Raw genomic sequence first — 17,486 nt, 5'->3', positions numbered from 1 at the left:
CATTTATCCGGGAGTATCGAGGTAGCTGCATGGTGTTCGCAGCCTTGATCTCTCCCATCCATTTTATACCTTTGATTCGTATTTTTTTCCTAGACAAACTTGTGATAGGTGAATATTCCGTTTTAGCGGCTCATGTTCGGGACACCAGATCTGTGGGCTATTTAGTAGTTTATCTTGGGATTCTCGAATGTTAGAAATTATATCAGAGATTCCGCATTTAAATTGCTGTTTTTTTTATTTATTCATTTGTGAATAATCATTTATCCATCTAGGTTATTTGGTTAAGGTTGTGTAAATGGTCGGGCTTGCCTAGCAGTATGTTGGGCGCCATCACGACCGGGGTTGGGGTCGTGACAATTGTCTTCTTTGTGCCTTGTTTATTTACTCCATCACAGCTTACTTTTCTCCTTTGGTGCGCTATTTCTTAAAATCTTCATTGATTCTGCATCACTTGCTTTGCAATATTTCCTACATAATTTACTAAAAGTTAGGGAAGAATATGATAATTTCTTTATTTTTACAGAGAAAATTATATATTAAAAATCAAGTAAAATATACTTATAACATGCACTCCAGATAAGTCCTTCTTTCCTTCCCTCCGAAAGGGACACTTCTCATTAAATTCATTATCCTGTCCTTTGTTTACTTTTCTTTGAATCCCTTTCGGTTTAATCCTTCTCCGAAACTAATACAAAGAAAAGATGGTAAGATTGGTTTTACAGGGTTCTGCTTAATAAAAGCCAAAATTCAAAGAAAATCACCCAGCCTCAGCAGGCGCATCAAGTCGATCTCGACTGGCCATGATGGCCGATGCTCAAGATTCAAAATTATTGAAAAGGAAAGAAATCCAAAGTCAAGTGCCCATAAAAAAAATGAAAAGGCCAAAGCTCCACACGGGCTAAGCGTCACGCAGAATTTCGAAAAGTCAAGATCCCTAGGTTGAGAAAGGAAACCGACCTCCAGAAAGCCAACGAGCAATGGGGATTTTCATCAAAAGTGTTGTGCCGAAATCAAGTGATGAAAACAATCAAGGCCACAAAACCAACCACCGTTTCAAACTGACAAATTGTTCTTTGATTTGAAAACAGGTGCAATCCAAGAACACTTTGCAAGAAGCAGGTGCAATAAAAAACAAGTTACGCAGAAACCAAAATGTTTCTGCAGCAAAAGTGGATACGAAAAAGGGAAGTCCTTCTAAAAACTCTTCATTCATAGAATAAAAAGTGAAGTAAAAGAGAGAAAGAAGAAAAGAACGAAGAAAGAAAAGATTCAAAATCATGGTAGCCTAGGGTCTCCAATCTCTAGCTACGTTTACTCAACATAGGGTCCCATTCCCTAGTCACTTCCAGCATAACATGGTAGTGCTTTCCATTACAGGGCTCCACCCCCTAGTTGATTCCTGGCATAACCCGTGTACCTCCTCGGCATAACCCGAAGACCTTTCTTTTCCGGCATAACCCGATGACTTTCCCGGCATAATCCGTGGACCTCCCCGGCATAACCCGAGGACCCTTTTTCTTTCCCGACATAACCGGATGACTTTCATGGCATATCCCGTGGACCTCCCCGGCATAACCCGAGGACCTTCTTCTTTTCCGGCATAATGCGATGACTTTCCCAGCATAACCTGTGGACCTCCCCGGCATAACCCGAAGACCTTTTTCTTTTCTGACATAATCCGATGACTTTCCCGGCATAACCCGTGGACCTCCCGGCATAACCCGAGGACCTTATTCTTTTTCGCATAACCCAATGACTTTCCCGGCATAACCCGTGGACCTCCCCGGCATAACCCGAGGACCCTTTTTCGTTCTCGGCATAACCCGATGACTTTCGGGGCATAACCCGTGGACCTCCACGGCATAACCCGAGGACTTTCTTCTTTTCCAGCATAACCCGATGACTTTCCCGGCATAACCCGTTGACCTCCCCGCATAACCCGAGGGTCTTTTTCTTTTCTGGCATAACCCGACGACCTTTCCGGCATAACCCGTAGACCTCCCCAGCATAACCCGAGAACCTTTTTCTTTTCCGGCATAACCCGTGGACCTCCCCGGCATAACCCGAGGACCTTTCTGGCATTAGCCGGTCATTTTTCCAGCATAACCTGGTAACCTTCCCAACTTGGGGCCTCCGATCCCCATTTGATTGCATTTTAGATATGGTTTCTCCACTCCTTAGTCTCCTTTTCCCAAGGATACACAATCTTGATCTTATTGCTTTCAATAAAGAGATAGTTCAGATTTGGTTACAATAAATCACGAAATTTTCCTAGTGAAAACCGGGGCTGAAAATTTCGTTCGTTTGTTTGCTTTTGTAACGACCCGACCGGTCGTTTTTCCTTTTAGAACCTCGTTCCCCTAAATAAAGCCTCACGTACTTGCTTTAACTAGTTTAAGACTTGCGGGGGCGATTGGTTCGGAGATTGGAAGGGTTTTGAGTAAAAATATGCCCATTTGCTTCTTCAAGATTTCTTAGAAAGACCAAGTTTGACTTCAGTCAACATTTTGGGAAAACGGGCCCGGATTCGTGATTTGACAATTTTTGAAGGTCCGTGGGAAAATATGGGACCTGGGCGTGTGTCTGGAATTGAATTCCGAGGTCCCTAGCGCGAGTAATGAATATTTATCTAAAATTGTTTAATTGAAGCTTTAAAGAATTTAAAGAAACTAAGAAATAATTGTTTCCCTAGGTATCGGGCTCGAATTTTGGTTTCGAAGCTTGGTACAAGTCCGTAATGTCATTTAAGACTTGCCCGTAAAATTTGGTGTCAATCTGAGTAGTTTAAGGGCATTTTGACCCGTTAGGAGAGAATTAAGAACTTGAAGTTCAGTAGTTATTCATTTGGTTTTGGGATGTGATTCCTAGATTTAACGTGATTTTGAGTGATCCGAGGGTTTGAGTAGGTCCGCCTTGTGATTTCAGACTTGTCGGTGTATTCGGGCAGGCACGGGAGCCCCGAGCGTCAAATGGTCGAGCCTCGAGTGAAGATAAAAGTTTAAGAAGTGTTGACTTTGCTGCTTCTGTCATAACCGCATCTGCGATTCTTGGACCGCAGAAGCAGTACCGCAGATGCGGTCAGGTATCCGCAGAAGCGGTCTAGGGCAGCCCAGGCAAAATCGCAGGTGTGATCTTGAGACAGCAGAAGCGGTCCCGCCTAAGCGGCCATTTGACCGTAGAAGCGGTCCAGTCCAGTTGGGCCAAAACCGCAGAAGTGGACTCCGCAGAAGCGGAAAGCCCACCGCAGAAGCGGAAATAGCTGGGGCAGAGGGGTTCATTTAATTCGAACCCAAAGCCATTTTTATCATTTTTCACCCCACACTTAGGCGATTTTGGTGCTTCCAAAGAGGGGGGTTTCAACATAACATTGCAAGGTAAGTAATCCCCACTCATCTTTAGTTCAAATACATGAACATTAGGTAGATTAAACACTAAAAACTAAGTAAAAATCAAGGGTTAGAGCTAGACCTAGGGTTTTAATAAAACTAATATTTAATCATGTAATTTGTTATGTAATGAACTAGAAATCATATATTAGTGATCCTTAGGTTATGGAGAACAACTTCCTTCGAAAAATCTCGGAATCCGGGCACGTGGGCCCTGGGTCGAAATTTGGGGAACTTGTGGGAAAGGTTGGGAAATCATTTAAGTAGTTAGAATTCAACCTTGTAAGCCTTTATTGACTAGTCTTACTTTATTTTAATTAGTTTGTGCTCGTTCGACTATAAATTGAGGGTTTGCGCTTGTTCTTGATATTGGAAGTGCACTTCGGAGCGAGGTAAGTCTCCTTTCTAACCTTGTAAGAGGAAATTGTCCCCATAGGATTATAAATGAGTAATTGTTGCTAAATGTGAGAGCTACGCACGTACCAGGTGACGAGAGTCCGTGCGTAGCTACTATAATGTTAAATGCCTGGGTAGTTTAGGACCCACATCATGCCCAATTGGGGCATATCTCTTATACTAATTGGCAATATGATCATTTATGATTTGCTAGAGACTTGAGAAAATGAAAAGTGAACATATGAAATTGTTGAGCCTTGGTAGGAGTTCCCTTGTATATAAATGAGCCTTTGCGTGCATTATTGATGTTTTCTTGATAATTTTGGATCAGGCCGATCGCCTCGGTGAGAATAGATGCATCTATGGTTCGGGCCGTTCGACCCTCGGCAGTGCACAATTTATTTTCTGTTGGAGCGGGCCGTCGACCTCGGCATGATTGCACATGATATATATGCTTAAGTTTATACATGACATGATTACTTGTTAAGTATGAAAAAAAGGGAAAATGGTAATTGAATTATGGTCATGAACATGAATATAACTTTTCATTTAAACTTGTTGTTATTGGAGATCCTTCATGTTGTATATCTCACATTATTATTATATTATCTTGACCTTAGTAAGTATCAAGTCGACCTCTCGTCTCTACTTCTTCGAGATTAGACGGGATACTTACTCGGTACATGTTTTTTATGTACTCATGCTACGCTTCTGTACTTAAATGTACAGGATTTGAGGCAGGTGGATCTGGACATCATCCTGGTGCGCCTCAGTGAGCACGCTTGGGATTTCTATGGTGAGCTGCTTCTCTTTCATGCCGATCCGCAACCGAAGAAGTCTTTCCTTGTACTTTTGTTTCTGTCTATCCTGATTCAGACAGTAGGATAGTATAATACTCTTTTGTGTATATTCTACTAGTCACCCGTAGCTTGTGACACCAGGTTCTGGAACACACGTTAGTAGACATTTATTTTTGGGTTGCATAACTATTTTGATACTTTATTTACCACTCTTGGCCTTAACTTTAACTTTGAAAATCTGTTATACTTAGTTTTTGGTAAAAGTAAAATGAGAACTTAATTATACTTCCGCGTTGGCTGGCCTGACAATGGTGTCGGGCGCCATCATGACCTATTATGGAAAATGGGTTGTGACAACATGGTTATGGGTAAACCAGATAGAGTCCATTTGATTGGTACGGAGACGTCTGTATTTATCTTCGAGAGGCTATACGGTATTAGGAAAGACTACTCTTTATTCACTTCCTGTTGTGAAGTGCTTAGAGTACTAAATATCCCTCTTCTATTCTCTCACAAATGGTGAGGACTCGTACCGCCGACGTTCTGGATCGGGGAGGAGCTGCTCCCCCCGTTGCTTGAGGCCGAGGTTGAGGCCGAGGGAGGGCACCGGCCCGTGGTAGGGGACGAGGGCGTCCCAGAGCCGTTCCAGATGCACCACCAGCAGATCCCACGAGGGATCCCATTATTGAGGAGCAGGGCGAGGTGCCCGCAGCTGTGCCTACTCCGGTGGATTTCATGACAGCGCCGAGATTCCAGGAGGTCATGGGTCGCATGCTACGGTTCATGGACACTATGACTCAGGCTGGTTTATTTCCAGCGGACCCAGCTACTTCACAGGCGGGAGGGGGAGCCCAGACCCCTACTGCCCAGGCTCCAGGTCATGCAGCTACGGTATATTAGACTCCGAGTACACTACCCGCAAATGGGGTTCGGCCAGTTACTGCAATGGCGCCCCAGCCCAGGCCAGCGGTGGATGGTGATCCGCAGAAGTTACTAGACAGATGGACTAGACTTCACCCTCCAGTCTTCGGGGGTGAGCGTCATGAGGATGCTCAGGACTTCATTGACATGTGCAGGGACAAACTGCACAACATGAGGATATTAGAGTCACATGGAGTTGACTTCACCACTTTTCAGTTGGAGGGCAGGGCCCGTAGATGGTGGTAGTCTTATGCACTTAGCAGACCAGCAGGTTCTCCTCCCCTCATCTGGGGTCAGTTCACGCAGTTATTTCTTGATCGGTACATCCCCCCCTCTGGGAGGGAAGAGCTGCGTCATCAGTTTGAGCATTTGGAGCAGGGTCAGATTTCAGTGACCGATTATGAGGCCAGGTTCTCTGAGTTGTCTCGCCATGCACTTATGATACTCCCCACAGAGGCAGAGAGAGTACGGAGATTTGTTGTGGGGTTACACCCCACTATTCGATCAGGTATGGCTCAAGAGGTAGAGATGGGCACCGGGTATCAGCTAGTACTGGAGATTGCTCGCAGGATTGAGGGTTACCGCCTAAGGGGTAGAGAGAAGATGCAGCAGGATAAGAGGGCCAGATTCTCCGGAGAGTTCAGGGGCGCCCCAGCTAGGGGCAGAGGTCACTTTGGGAGGGGTCAGCCCAGTAGGCCCTCAGTTTCAGCACCACCACTATTTCAGCGCCATGCCCGAGAGTTCTTATCGCCCGCCAGCTTTCCAGGGTTCATCCAGTGGGTATTCAGGTCCTTCGGATTCTTCCAGTTCTTATTTTAGTGCTATGCTGGAGAGTTCATACCGCCCACCGGCTATTCAAGCTTCTCCTAGTGGGTCTTCTGGTTTTCAGAGTCAGACATCCGGACAGCAGGCCACCGCACCATGTTGCTTTGAGTGCGGAGACCCAGGTCACATGAGGAGATACTGCCCCAGGCTTAGGGGCAAGGCAGTGCAGCAGGGGCAGCAGCCCATGACTCCATCCCCAGCGCCCCAGCCACCTAGAGGGGGAGGACAGACTGGTAGAGGCCGTCCCAGGGGTGGAGGCCAGACGGGGAGAGGTCAGCCAACTACTACTTAGTCAGGTAGAGGCCAGACAGCCGGTGCTCCAGCTAGATTCTATGCTCTTTCAGCCAGACCAGATGCATTGGCCTCAAATGCCGTCATCACAATTATTTGTTTCAGTCAGCGGTAGGGATGCATCGGTATTATTTGATCTAGGGTCTACTTATTCATATGTATCATCTCTGTTTGCTCTTTTTCTAGTTATTTCTCCTGAGCCTTTAGGTGTTCCTGTCCATGTGTCCACTCCTGTGGGCGATTTCATGGTTGTGGATCGGATCTACCAGTCTTGTGTGGTTACTTTCTCTGGTTACGAGACTAGAGCGGATCTTCTGTTGCTTTGACATGATTGATTTTGAGGTCATCCTGGGTATGGATTGGCTATCTTCGTATCACGCCATCCTTGATTGCCATGCCAAGACTATTTCACTAGCGATGCCAGGATTGCTGAGGTTGGTTGGAAGGGTTCCACAGTTGATACGCCTGGCAAGGTTATTTCTTTCCTGAAGGCTCAGCGCATGGTTGAGAAAGGGTGTTTGGCTTATTTAGCTTATGTTTGAGTTACCACCGCAAAGTCTCCGACGATTGATTCAGTGCCAGTAGTCCGAGAGTTCGCCGATGTTTTTCCTTCTGATCTTCCTGGCATGCCTCCAGATCGTGATATTGATTTCTGTATTGATTTGGGTCCAGGTACTCAGCCTATATCTATCCCACCGTACCGTATAGCTCCTAAGGAGCTGAAGGAGCAGCTAGAGGAGTTGCTAACAAAGGGGTTTATCAGGCCCAGTGTATCGCCTTGGGGCGCACCCATGCGGATGTGCATTGATTACCGCCAGTTGAACAAGGTCACTATCAAGAACAAGTACCCGTTGCCTCGTATTGATGATTTGTTCGACCAGCTGCAGGGTGCCAGGGTGTTCTCTAAGATTTATCTGAGGTCAGGATATCATCAGCTGAAGATTCGGGACTCGGATGTTCCGAAGACTGCATTCCAGACTAGATATGGCCATTATGAGTTCCTAGTGATATCCTTTGGCTTGACCAATGCGCCAACAGCATTTATGGATCTGATGAACAGGGTATTCAGGCCTTATATTGATTCCTTTGTCATCATCTTCATTGACGACATCTTGATATACTCACATAGCCTAGGAGAGCACGAGCAGCATTTGAGAGTAGTGCTTCAGACCTTGCGAGAGCAGCAGCTGTATGCTATGTTCTCCAAGTGTGAGTTTTGGCTCGCGTGCGTGGCATTCTTGGGGCATATTATGTCTGGAGAGGGTATTAAGGTGGATCCCAAGAAGATTGAGGCAGTTCAGAGTTGGCCACATCCCACTTCAGTGACCGAGATCAGGAGTTTCCTGGGATTAGCAGGTTATTACCGGCGATTTGTGCAGGGCTTTTCATCTATTGCATCGCCCTTGACTAGGCTGACCCAGAAGGGTGCCCCATTCATTTGGTCCGATGATTGCGAGGAGAGCTATCAGAAGCTCAAGACAACTTTGACTACGGCACCAGTTCTTGTATTGCCTTCCGGTGCGGGAATGTATACTGTGTATTGCGACGCTTCACGTGTTGGTCTGGGATGTGTGTTGATTCAGGGGGGGGGAGAGAGTTATTGCATATGCCTTGCGTCAGCTGAAGATTCATGAGAAAAATTACCCCGTGCACGATCTGGAGCTGGCAGCGATTGTTCATGCTCTCAAGATATGGAGGCATTATTTGTATGGGGTGTCATGTGATGTTTACACCAACCATCGCAGCTTGCAGTATTTGTTCAAGCAGAGGGATCTTAACTTGAGGCAGCGCAGGTGGCTTGAGTTACTAAAGGATTATGACATTACCATTCTTTATCATCCAGGTAAGGCGAATGTGGTCGCGGATGCCTTGAGCAGAAAGGCGGAGAGTATGGGTAGCTTGGCATTCATTCCTGTTGAGATGAGACCATTAGCTTTGGACATCTAGTCTTTAGCTAACAGACTTGTGAGGTTGGACATTTTGGAGCCCAGCCGAGTTCTAGCATGTGTGGTTGCTCAGTCTTTGTTATTGGGGCAGATTAAGGCCCGACAATTCGACGATCCACATTTGGCGGTTCTTAGAGAGACAGTACTCTAGAGAGGTGCTAGGGAGAATTCTGTTGGCGAGGATGGTGTGTTACAGCTTCAGGGTCGTGTATGTGTTCCTAATGTCGATGGCTTGAGAAAGAGGATTTTAGAGGAGGCCCACAGTTCGAGGTACTCCATTCATCCGGGTGCCACGAAGATGTATCGTGACTTGAGGCAGCATTACTGGTGGCGGAGGATGAAGAAGGACATCGTGGAGTATGTAGCTAGATGTTTGAATTGCCAGCAGGTCAAGTATAAGCACCAGAGGCCAGGTGGCCTACTACAGCAGATGCCCATTCCGGAATGGAAGTGGGAGCGCATCACCATGGATTTCGTGGTTGGGTTGCCGCGGACTTTGCGGAAGGTTTATTCAGTGTGGGTTATTGGGGATAGGTTGACCAAGTCGGCCCACTTCATTCCAGTGGCGACTACTTATACAGCGGAGAGATATGCTCAGATTTACATTCGGGAGATAGTTAGGTTGCACGGTGTGCCGGTTTCCATCATATCAGACAAAGGCCCTCAGTTCACTTCCCATTTCTGGAGAGCTGTTCAGAGTGAGTTGGGGACCCGCGTAGAGCTTAGCACGGCATTCCATCCTCAGACCGATGGGTAGTTGGAGCGGACAGTTCAGATTTTAGAGGATATGCTTAGAGCATGTGTGATTGACTTTGGAGGGCAGTGGGATCAGTTCTTTCCCTTAGCGGAGTTTTCATACAATAACAGCTATCAGTCCAACATAAAGATGGCCCCGTATGAGGCATTATATGGTCGACGTTGTCGTTCTTCTATTGGGTGGTTTGAGCCTGGTGAGGCTAAGTTACTTGGCACTGATTTGGTACAGGATGCCTTGGATAAGGTAAAGATGATCCAGGAGAGGCTTGGCACAGCTCAGTCCTGGCAAAAGAGCTACGCGGATCAGAAGGCACGGGGTGCATCATTTATGGTGGGCGAGAAGGTTCTCTTGAAAGTCTCGCCCATGAAGGGCATTATGAGGTTCAGGAAGAAGGGCAAGTTGAGCCCAAGGTTTATTGGCCCCTTTGAGGTATTGAGCAGAGTTGGGGAGGTTGCTTATGAGCTTGCTTTGCCCCCTAGTTTATCAGGAGTTCACCCAGTCTTTCATGTTTCGATGCTTCGGAAGTATCATGCCGACCTATCCCACGTGTTGGACTTCAGCACCGTTCAACTAGATGAGAGTTTGGGCTATGAGGAGGAGCCAGTTGCTATTATTGATAGACAGGATCGCCAGCTGAGGTCCAAGAAGATTTCTGCGGTGAAAGTCCAGTGGAGGGGCCAACCGGTCGAGGAGGCGACCTGGGAGTCCGAGGAGGACATGCGGAGCAGATATCCCCACTTATTCAGCAGTCCAGGTACTTTTCTATGCCCGTTCAAGGACGAACTTTTGTTTAAGAGGTGGAGAATGTAATGACCCGACCGGTCGTTTAGCCTTTTTGAACCTCGTCCCCCTAAATAAAGCCTCCCGTACTTGCTTTAACGAGTTTACGACTTGCGGGGGCGATTGGTTCGGGGATTGGTAGAGTTTTGAGTAAAAATATGCCCATTTGCTTCTTTAGGAATTCTTAAAAAGACCAAGTTTGACTTCGGTCAACATTTTGGGAAAACGGGCTCGGATCCGTGATTTGACAATTTTTGAGGGTCCATGGAAAAATATGGGACCTGGACGAGTGTCCGGAATCGAATTCCGAGGTCCCTAACCCGACTAATGAATTTTTATCTAAAATTATTTAATGGAAGCTTTAAAGAATTCAAGAAACTAAGAAATCATTGATTCCCTAGGTATTGGGCTCGGATTTTGGTTCCGATGCTTGGTACAGGTACGTAATGTCATTTAAGACTTGCCCGTAAAATTTGGTGTCAATCCGAGTAGTTTAAGGGCGTTTTGACCCATTAGAGGAGAGTTAAGAACTTAAGGATTCAATAGTTTGATTCATTTGGTTTTAGGGGGTGATTATATGATTGTTGTTTTGGGAGTTCCGAGGGTTCGAGTAGGTCCGCCTCGTGATTTCAGACTTGTCGGTGTGTTCCGGCGGGGCACGGGAGCCCCGAGCGTCAAACGAGCGAGGCTCGAGTGAAGTTAGAAAGTTGAGAAAAGGCTGAAGGCTGCTGCTTCTGTCATAACCGCATCTGCGGTTCAAGGACCGCAGAAGCGGGACCGCAGATGCGGTCAAATGATCGCGGAAGCGNGATCTGATGAATAGGGTATTCAGGCCTTATATTGATTCCTTTGTCATCGTCTTCATTGACGACATCTTGATATACTCGCGTAGCCTGGGAGAGCACGAGCAGCATTTGAGAGTAGTGCTTCAGACCTTGCGAGAGCAGCAGCTGTATGCTAAGTTCTCCAAGTGTGAGTTTTGGCTCGAGTCAGTGGCATTCTTGGGGCATATTGTGTCCGGAGAAGGTATTAAAGTAGATCCTAAGAAGATTGAGGCAGTCCAGAGTTTGCCACGTCCTACTTCAGTGACCAAGATCAGGAGTTTTCCGGGATTAGCAGGTTATTACCGGTGATTCATGCAGGGCTTTTCATCCATTGCATCCCCCTTGACTAGACTGACTAAGAAGGCTGCCCCGTTCGTTTGGTCCGATGATTGCGAGGAGAGCTTCCAGAAGCTCAAGGTAGCTTTGACTACGGCACCAGTTCTTGTATTGCCTTCCGGTACGGGGATGTATACGGTGTATTGCGACGCTTCACACGTTGGTCTGGGATGTGTGCTGATGCAGGGAGGGAGTTATTGCATATGCCTCGCGTCAGCTGAAGATTCATGAGAAAAATTACCCTGTGCACGATTTAGAGTTGGCGGCGATTGTTCATGCTCTTAAGATATGGAGGCACTATTTGTATAGGGTGCCTTGTGAGGTTTACACCGATCACCGCAGCCTGTAGCATTTGTTCAAACAGAGGGATCTCAATTTGAGGCAGCGCAGGTGGCTTGAGTTGCTGAAAGATTACGACATCACCATTCTTTATCATCCGGGCAAGGCGAATGTGGTCGCGGATGCCCTGAGCAGGAAGGCGGAGAGCATGGGTAGCCTAGCATTCATTCCAGCAGAGGACAGGCCACTAGCTTTGGACATCCAGTCCTTGGCTAACAGACTTGTGAGGTTGGACATTTCAGCGCCCAGCCGAGTTCTAGCGTGTGTGGTCGCCCAGTCTTCGTTATTGGGGGAGATCAAGGCCCGGCAGTATGATGATCCACATTTAGCAGTCCTTAGGGAGACGGTACTTCAGGGAGCTGCCAAGGAGGTTTCTAGTGGCGAGGATGGTGTGTTGCGGCTCCAGGGCCGTCTACGTGTTCCTAATGTGGAGGGTCTCAGGGAGCGGATTCTAGAAGAGGCCCACAGTTCGAGGTATTCTATTCATCCGGGAGTCATGAAGATGCATCGTGATTTGAGGTAGCACTACTGGTGGCGGGGGATGAAGAAGGACATAGTGAAGTATGTGACTAAGTGTTTGAATTGCCAGCAGGTCAAGTATGAACATCAGAGACCAGGCGGCCTACTTCAGCGGATGCCTATACCAGCGTGGAAATGGGAGCGCATTACCATGGATTTTGTAGTTGGGTTGCCGCAGACTTTGCGGAGGGTTGATTTAGTGTGGGTAATCGTGGATAGATTAACCAAGTTGGCTCATTTCATCCCAGTGGCGACTACTTATACAGCGGAAAGGTATGCTCAGATCTATATTCGGGAGATAGTTCGGTTGCATGGTGTACCGGTGTCCATCATATCAGACAGAGGCCCTCAGTTCACTTCCCATTTCTGGAGAGCTGTGCAGAGTGAGTTGGGGACTCGTGAAGAGCTTAGCACAGCGTTCCATCCTCAGACCGATGGACAGTCGAAGCGGACGGTGCAGATTTTGGAGGATATGCTTAGAGCATGCGCGATCGATTTTGGAGGGCAGTGGGATCAGTTCTTGCCCTTAGCGGAGTTTGCATACAATAACAGCTACCAGTCCAGCATAGAGATGGCCCCATACGAGGCTTTGTATGGTAGGCGTTGTCGTTCTCCTATCGGGTGGTTTGAGCCTGGTGAGGCTAAGATACTTGGCACAGATTTAGTACAGGATGCCTTGGATAAGGTAAAGTTGATTCAGGAGAGGCTTCGCACAGCTCAGTCCAGGCAAAAGAGCTACGCGGATCAGAAGGCACGGGATGTATCATTTATGGTGGGCGAGAAGGTTCTCTTGAAAATCTCGCCCATGAAGGGCATTATGAGGTTCGGGAAGAAGGGCAAGTTGAGCCCAAAGTTTATTGGCCCCTTTGAGGTGTTGAGCAGAGTTGGGAAGGTTGCCTATGAGCTTGCCTTGCCTCCTAGCTTATTAGGAGTTCACCCAGTCTTTCATGTTTCGATGCTTCGGAAGTATCATGCCGACCTATCCCACGTGTTGGACTTCAGCACCGCTCATCTAGATGAGAGCTTGGGCTATGAGGAGGAGCCAGTTGCTATTATTGACAGGCGGGATTGCCAGCTGAGGTCCAAGCAAATTTCTGCGGTGAAAGTCCAGTGGAGGGGCCAACCGGTCGAGGAGGCGACCTGGGAGTCCGAGGAGGACATGCGGAGCAGATATCCCCACTTATTCAGCAGTCCAGGTACTTTTCTATGTCCGTTCAAGGACGAACATTTGTTTAAGAGGTGGAGAATGTAACGACCCAACCGGTCGTTTTGACTTTTAGAATCCCATTCCCATAAATAAAGCCTCACGTACTTGCTTTAACTAGATTACGACTTGCGGGGGCGATTGGTTCGGAGATTGGAAGGGTTTTGAGTAAAAATTTGCCCATTTGCTTCATTAAGATTTCTTAAAAGACAAAGTTTGACTTCGGTCAAAATTTTGGGAAAACGGGCCCAGATTCGTGATTTGATAATTTCTGAGGGTCCGTGGGAAAATATGGGACCTGGGCGTGTGTCCGAAATCGAATTCCGAGGTCCCTAGCCCGAGTGTTGAATTTTTATCTAAAATTGTTTAATTGAAGCTTTAAAGAATTTAAAAAAACTAAGAAATCATTGTTTCCCTAGGTATCGGGCTTGGATTTTGGTTCCGAAGCTTGGTACAGGTCCGTAATGTCATTTAAGACTTGCCCGTAAAATTTGGTGTCAATCCGAGTAGTTTAAGGGCATTTTGACCCGTTAGGAGAGAATTAAGAACTTGAAGTTCAATAGTTCGATTCATTTGGTTTTGGGACGTGATTCCTAGATTTAACATGATTTTGAGTGATCCGAGGGTTCGAGTAGGTCCGCCTTGTGATTTGAGACTTGTCGGTGTCTTCGGGCGGGGCACGGGAGCCCCGAGCGTCAAATGATCGAGGATCGAGTGAAGTTAAAAGTTGAAGAAGTGTTGAGTTTGCTGCTTCTGTCATAACCGCATCTGCGATTCTTGGACAGCAGAAGCAGTACCGCAGATGCGGTCAGGTGTCCGCAGAAGCGGTCTAGGGCAGCCCAGGAAAAATCGCAGGTGCGATCTTGAGACTGCAGAAGCGGTCCAGCCTAAGCGGCCATTTGACCGCAGAAGCGGTGCAGCCCAGTTGGGCCAAAACCGTAGAAGCGGACTTCGCAGAAGCGGATAGCCCACCGCAGAAGCGGAAATAGCTGGGGCAGAGGGGTTCATTTAATTCGAACCCAAAGCCATTTTTATCATTTTTCACCCCACACTTAGGCGATTTTGGTGCTTCCAAAGAGGGGGGTTTCAACATAACATTGCAAGGTAAGTAATCCCCACTCATCTTTAGTTCAAATACATGAACATTAGGTAGATTTAACATTAAAAGGTAAGTAAAAATCAAGGGTTAGAGCTAGACCTAGAGTTCTGATAAAACTAAGATTTAATCATGTAATTTGTTATGTAATGAACTAGAAATCATATATTAGTGATCCTTAGGTTATGGAGAACAATTTCCTTCGAAGAATCTTGGAATCCGGGCACGTGGGCCTGGGGTCGGAATTTGGGAAACTTGTGGGAAAGGTTGGGAAATCATTTAAATAGTTAGAATTCAACCTTGTAAGCCTTTATTGACTAGTCTTACTTTATTTTAATTAGTTTGTGCTTGTTTGGCTACGAATTGAGGGTTTGGGCTTGTTCTTGATATTGGAAGTGCGCTTCGGAGCGAGATGAGTCTCCTTTCTAACCTTGTAAGACGGAATTGTCCCCATAGGATTATAAATGAGTAATTGTTGCTAAATGCGGGGGCTACGCACGTACCAGGTGACGAGAGTCCGTGCGTAGCTACTATAATGTTAAATGCTTAGGTAGTTTAGGACCCACATCATGCCTAATTGGGGAATATCTCTTATTTTAATTGCCAATATGATCATTTATGATTTTCTAGAGACTTGAGAAAACGAAAAGTGAACATATGAACTTGTTGAGCCTTGGTAGGAGTTCCATTTTATATAAATGAGCCTTTGCGTGCATTCTTGATGTTTTCTTGATAATTTTGGATCGGGCCAATCGCCTCGGTGAGAATAGATGCATCTATGGTTCGGGCCGTTCGACCCTCGGCAGTGCACAATTTATTTTCTGTTGGAGCGGGCCGTCAACCTCGGCATGATTGCGCTTGATATATATGCTTAAGTTTAGACATGACATGATTACTTGTTAAGTATGAAAAAAAGGGAAAATGGTAATTGAATTATGGTCAAGAACATGAATATGACTTTTCATTTAAACTTGTTGTTATTGGAGATCCTTCATGTTGTATATGTCACATTATTATTATATTATCTTGACCTTAGTAAGTATCAAGTCGACCTCTCATCTCTACTTCTTCGAGATTAGACGGGATAGTTACTGGGTACATGTTGTTTATGTACTCATGCTACGCTTCTGTACTTAAATGTACAGGATTTGAGGCAGGTGGATCTGGAGATCATCCTGGTGCGCCTCAGTGAGCACGCTTGGCTCTTCTACGGTGAGCTGCTTCTCTTTCATGCCGATCCGCAGCCGAAGAAGTCTTTCCTTGTACTTTTGTTTCTGTCTATCCTGATTCAGACAGTAGGATAGTATATTTCTCTTTGTGTATATTCTACTAGTCACCCGTAGCTTGTGACACCGGGTTCTGAAACACACGTCCGTAGACATTTATTTTTGGGTTGTATAACTATTTTGATACTTTATTTACCACTCTTGGCCTTAACTTTAACTTTGAAAATCTGTTATACTTAGTTTTTGGTAAAAGTAAAATGAGAACTTAATTATACTTCCGCGTTGGCTGGCCTGACAATGGTGTCGGGCGCCATCATGACCTATTATGGAAAATGGGTCGTGACAGCTTTGGTGCCTGAACATGTTTCCACCGTGAGGCACAAGTTTCGGGATGACCAAAAGAAGAAGTCTCAACCCAAATAAAGGAAAAGAAGGAACAAGAAAAGAAGTTGAACTCCAAGTATAGAAATGGTTTATAGATAGGAATCTTGTAACTCGTAGTTGATAGGCTTAGCTAGTTTAGCTTTTCATATTTCATCTTGGTATAATAAGGAGCTCAGCAAGTAGAAACAGCAGCAACAATAGTGAAATCACAGTTTACCGGTAGTCCCAGCTACCAAAACTTCCAGAACTACACTTACCCAATTCCTTTATAGCCAAGGAAATGTAGGCAACCTCCGAAGCAAGGTTCGGTCAGACTTTTTTCAAAAGATGCTTCTCATGGAGTTTCAAATGGGCAATAATCCCTCGTAATTGCTCATGCCTCATCCGGACTGTCTAACTCATAAGCACGCCACCACTGATAGGCGGCTCCTCGATGCTGGAAAATGGTGAAGGAAACCCCGCTCGATCCTGATATGCCCATAGTACAGAGAATACGTTAGCACTCCTCCAGAAATCCCAAGGCATCCTCTGATGCTAATTCACTCAATACCGGAGGATCATATTTCTTGAACCTCTCAAGTCTCCACTGCTCATCCTCTGAAGCCGCTGCCCTATCCTCGGGCTGAACCGGTACTGCAGGCGGCGCAGGTATAATATCTGGGGCCTGCTCAACATGCACTCGCTGCTCAGGAGTGCGGGCGGCGGGAGTCTGTACTCCTCCCCCGGCCTGGGATGTGGCTGCAACAAGGGGAAGCAGGCATTTTATCTCCCTTGCAAGAATTCTCGAGTAAGAAAATCTGGAATACAGTTTGAGCTCCCTTTGATATATTCTATATCAAAATAAAAAATAGAAAAAATAACTTGCCAGATTTTGTACATCCTTTTGTAAAATAGACTTTGCAGCTTTACAATTAATTCTTAACCAAAAATTTTGATTTAATAAATCAGCTTGAAATTTAGAAATGCGTAAAAGAATTGCTAAATTTTTTTACTCCTATAATACCAAGAAAATAGATTTTTTGTTAATTGTTTGCCATTTTAGGAATTTTTGTAGAATTTTATTAATTGTTTGCATTTTGTGCACGATTAATTTTTATTTAAAAATCATGCAAAAATGCCAAAAATACCATGCATTGCATTTAGGGTTGTTTTTACATTTTTTAGGATTAATTAATTATTTATTTGCTTTACTAAAAATGAAAATCACAAAAATGGCTCATTTTACATTTTTTCTTTTTTATTTTTAGATTATTGATTTTTTACTTTAAATTTAGGATTAAGTGATTTTCATAATTTTTGTAATTAGTTAATTGGTTTAATTTCACATTTTTAGATAATTTAGGATTTTAATTTAAGGATTTTTATTTTTTTTAAAAAGAAAAGAAAAGAAAAAGGAATAGAAAGAGGGGTCTTTCAATTGGGTTGATTTTATACCCATTTCAGTCCAAAATCCCCG

Source organism: Nicotiana attenuata, chromosome 6 (assembly GCF_001879085.1).
Source record: "Nicotiana attenuata strain UT chromosome 6, NIATTr2, whole genome shotgun sequence".
Taxonomy (NCBI): domain Eukaryota; kingdom Viridiplantae; phylum Streptophyta; class Magnoliopsida; order Solanales; family Solanaceae; genus Nicotiana; species Nicotiana attenuata.
Note: the sequence above shows the minus strand (reverse complement) of the source record.